We start from the raw sequence: 5,270 nt of genomic DNA, 5'->3' as shown, positions 1-5,270 counted from the left end.
CCTTATTGTGACTGAATTGTCAGAATAGTGATCTGTAAATAGGCAATGTGTGGCGCAACTCGTAAGTATGGACTATTGTAATAGTGATTTGTAAATAGGCAAGTGTTCCCTTCCCACCACTGGCGTGTGTGTGTGTGTGTGTGTGTGTGTGTGTCTGTCTGTCCCCATTTGCCAGAGGACTGTAAATTGCTTTTAGACTGCTCACACTCCATACAATTCGTATACCCACCTTTGGCAGGGCTGATGATGACACCCACCTACAAATACACCTCTGGGAGTGCTGTGTCCCAGTAATCTCGGTAGCACGTTCTGTAACTGCATAATGTTGCAGTGTAATAAAGTAGTTAGGCCAGTGTTCTAATCCCAGACTTGCCGTGTGTGTGTCCCCGTTTGCATGAGGACTTAGTAATGCTTTTAGACTGCTCACACTCCATACATTTCTTATGCCCACCTTTTGCAAGGCTAATGATGTCACCCACCTATAAATACACATCTGGGAGTGCTGTGTCACAGTAATCTCGGTAGCGTGTTCTGTAACTGCATAATGCTGTAGTGTAATAAAGTAGTTAGGTCGGTATTCTAATCCCACACTTGCTGTGTGTGTGTGTGTGTGTGTGTGTGTGTGTGTGTGTGTGTGTGTGTGTGTGTGTGTGTGTGTGTGTGTGTGTGTGTGTTTGTGGGTGTCCCTGCCTGCCTGAGGACTAAGTAATGCTTTTAGACTGCTCACACTCCATACATTTTTTATACCCACCTTTGGCAAGGCTGATGATGTCACTCCACCTACAAATACACCTCTGGGAGTACTGTGTACCAGTAATCTCAGTAGCGCATTCTGTAACTGAGTAATGCTGTAGTGTAATAAAGTAGTTAGGTTAGTGTTCTAATCCTGCACTTGCCATGTGTGTGTGTCCACCTGTATGAGGACTGAGTAATGCTTTTAGACTGCTCACACTCCATACATTTCTTATACCCATCTTTTGCAAGGCTGATTATGTCACCCACCTCCAAATACACCTGTGGGAGTGCTATGTCCCAGTAATCTTGGTAGCGCATTCTGTAACTGCATAATGCAATAGTGTAGTAAAGTAGTTAGGTCGGTGTTCTAATCCCAGACATGCCAAGTGTGTGTGTCTCCCTGCGTGAGACAAGTACAGTGTTTTGTAGTATTTGCCATAGCACATGCCCTAAATGCGTATTGCTGCAGTGTGATATGGTAGGGGTTTGTATACAGGACATGGCAAGTGTGTGTTTGTCTGTCAGAGCCTGTGTAGAGGTGGCCATGATTGTCTTACCATTGGACATGTTTGGGAGTGGGTTTTGTAGTTTTCATATATGGCATCCGTCTTATGACACATTGGCCACCTCACGAGGAGTAAAGCTGTCAGTCAGCCACGGGACTGTGTTGACAGGCCATACCCATACATCTGGCAAAAGACCTGGTGAACAAAGTATGCAGCCTTACTAGTACCCTGTATATGTCCCGGACCCATGTGCCATGCACAAACAAACTTGCCTAGGATATCCTGCTGTGTTGCTAGTACCATGCACATTGATGACAGATAGTAGGCATGGTGTGAATACAGTGGCCTGCAGAGGACATGGCACCCTGTATAGTGGTACAATAGGCACATATATGCGGACATTGTGCCTTCACTATTTTCCACACTGAATGCCTGCAACATATGTTGTGCCATCAAATGTGATCCACAAAGGCCAGACAATGCTGTACACATGTGCCCTGTATGGAGCCATGCCACTGACACCATGGAATACTTGTATCATACTATCCATGCAGGTGCAGAGCCGACCTGCTCACTATAAGCAGGTTTTGCCAGAACAGGCCAGTATTGGCATATCGGGGTATAACAGGCTGTGTACACAACATGTGTCTGCCAAACCAGGTACACCTGTACATGTCACTGTACAGTATTGTGGGACATGCACATCCCAGGCAATGTCCATGTGAAGGACTATCAAACACAGACATGGCATGCATTGCAAAGCTATAGCCATACACATTGGTAACCAGGATGTCAGGCCAGATAATGCAGTACCCATCTGTGTGGGATATTGTAGACACTACACTCCTGCACTGCATACCATTGTCGGGTGATGCGATGCCAAGGATTACCCCTCACCCAGCCTTGTACAGCCATCTTGCACAACCAACCACTACACACCCATGAAGCAATACATACCTGCATGCCAGTACTGGCCCCCTGTGTCTGCATGTGGTTTGTGATGCTCCCAACCACAGTCACTCCCACTATAACCCTCGTTGGCATACCAACAGATATCAAGCACTTTCACATACCCTAGCCCATAGAACCTCCAGATATCCCCTATGGTGCATGTGGTCCTGTGCATTACTGCAGTGTGACAAACTAAGTCATTATGTTGTGTATTTGTGGCCCCAGCAAAGGTGTCAATGTGTGTCCATTAGAGACTGTGGTTGTGGTGGCAATGGCATCTGTTCACGTGGACAGTCATGTGTGCCACACCTAATGTATGTCTACTATATCTGTTGCAGATGTCACTCACCTACACACATATGTTCTTACAGCACACAACATGTCGCCTTTGTGGCTCATGTAGTAACGTCATGCACATGTAATAGTAATGAGTAGTCAGGGGTTTGACCCCTGTACTGTTCGGCATGTGGCAGATGATGTTTATGGTTAAGTTTCCAAGCCCTTCCCTGGTGTACTTTGCCTGTCCCACCCACACACTCTCTGGTGGATGTGAAGGAGTACACCTGCACAGCAGCAACATGTGTATTGTAAGTGATGGACATGGTCAGGTGATGGCCTCTGCACCTATTGCAGTCCTCCTATAGCTGATTGCATGTGATATAGCTGTGATGGTGTTCCAATAGCCATCCACATGATAAACACAGTACACTATCTAGAGAAAGATGTTATCTGGCCATGACAGTCGCTGTGAGTGGTACCTGGATGTAGTGTTCTGACATGGCATCAGAGATGATATCTGGATGTACCTCAATCATTTTCCACATTGGGAAATAGCCTAAAGACAGGAGGGTGATGTGCCACACATGACTACAGCATGTAAGTGTAGCTATGCTGCATTGAGACTACTGCCTGTTTAACATGTGTGTGGTAATGGCTATTCTGCATGTTATAATACAGACATGACAGTACTCTGTTCATGAGGGACCCCCATCTGTAGGGCCATCTGTGAACTGGTGCAACCATTTGTTTCCTGTGATACACACTGGACACACATCTGTGCACAGCAGAAGCATGGTGTGAGGATTGCAGACAGTACATGATGATAGGGATATGTTACTGCCATCACATCCCTGACTGGACATGTGTCACATTAGACAGTGGTATGACAGACACTGTGTGGGGTTCCCAGTGACAAGTCAATAATGGGCAACTGTTCATAACTGCGGTCACACGTCTACTACACACTGTACAGTTGGCATGCAGTATATATGCATGTGTTGAGCTCCCTCTGCAAATGTATACCATCTGTTGTGTTGGGTTGCTGGTGATATCTATGCATACTGTCTTAGGTAATCCTGTATGCTGTTGTCTATCACTAAGCCATATGTGGGTTTAAAATGCAACACCATAGGCTGAATGGGTTGGGAGGTCCCGGCAGAACCTCCTGTCCCACTTCAGCTGACCATGGCACTGGGCACTAGCACATCTGGGGCTCAGCCATAGACATCAACCTCTGTTGGTTCTGCACCACCTTCTGGTGGTACCAACACTGAGGATGAAGCATGTCCCCCCTGGGAGTGGGACCAGACAGGTATATATCTGCTGTAGTGTGGTCCTGGACATGATGCATTGGTGGCTCCCTAAGGGATTCCGAAGCCAGATACACCAGTTCAAGGGCAGAATGTCACATTTACAGGGTGATGCTGCCCCTTCTAGACAGCCCCACAGCACTGCCTCCTTTACAGCTGTGTAGGTGCAGTGGCAAATGCCCATGGCTGGGGACCTCCATCCCGCTGTTCCCATGGGCTTGTGAATGCCAAACACCCATCCCCATCCGGGGTGTATCCCCCCACATGTGTCATATAGCAACCTCGTATGCTGTCTTTTCTGTGATCCTACCTATCCTCCACGGCCAAACCTACACTCCTTCCCCAACATCTGACACTCACCTACAGACACATAAGGCCAATCGGCTCCTAGGATAACATCTGCCCTATACATAGCTGTCCATTACACACACGTGCCCACTGGACACATGAAACCCTTGTAATATGCATCACAACATACTTCTGTTATCTTCATCCCTGTCCCTCAGGCACACAATCTTGGTATGAACATCACTCCTACATGGTACAGGTACATGTGATGAGGATGTCCCCATTGTACACACAACACTACCAGTCCCTCTATGGTTACCCCATTTACCTTTATCATGATGATGATGTTGCACACAGCACCTTGCAAGAGTACTGTTCACACATAATGATTGGACAGGTACTGTTGTGTTAATGTACATTACATGCACAGAGTGATGTATACGGCCAATGTACAACTATTTGCGTGTATGACTGACACATGTCTGTCTGAGGGAGTCTTGTGATCACATAGAGCAACACGACTACATAATAAAGGTGTCACTGCTGTTTTCCATTTCATTCGTTTGTAATGCTTTGTTGCCACATGCTATGTTCCTGATAATCTCTATATATGCATGTACCTATATGCTGGACATAAACACTCATATATACATCTACATGATGGGATACATTCCTATACTGTTGAATGACTACACTGTATGATATGTTTGTGGTACTGTCCATTGTCTGTATATCTGTGATGGTGTATTGGTAATACACATTAGCTGTGTGCGCAGGGTCCTGGTTCCGACCCTTGCAAAGGACATTTATTGGGTTGCAGGGCAGAACAAGCCCATTGGATATGGAGGGAGTAAGGCGCATTAAAGCAGTTGGGAGTGGGTGTACATGGGTTGGCATGGTGTTAAGCACTGCTGACCTCTGATTGCAGCGTCTTACACTCGGTTAGCTTCTACATTGCTTTACCAGTGCAATACTCGCATATTGGTAGCCAAGCACGCTTACACCCGCTCACTCCCGCACTTGCAAATGCACCAACATTGGTGCTTGCATCTGTCACTCACATCCCTGGGTGGGAGCGAAAACCACAATATTACCATGTGATGCCTATTACATCAGACTACATGACTACAGTATCAGGATTGGCTGCCCATTAGGCAACGGCATTGCGTTTGACTGTAAGAAATCATCAGCCTGTCTAGTG

Source organism: Protopterus annectens, chromosome 6.part0 (genome assembly GCF_019279795.1).
Source record: "Protopterus annectens isolate FY-2018-M chromosome 6.part0, PAN1.0, whole genome shotgun sequence".
NCBI lineage: Eukaryota > Metazoa > Chordata > Ceratodontiformes > Protopteridae > Protopterus > Protopterus annectens.
The sequence above is the reverse complement of the archived record's forward strand: the minus strand, read 5'-3'. Positions refer to the sequence as shown.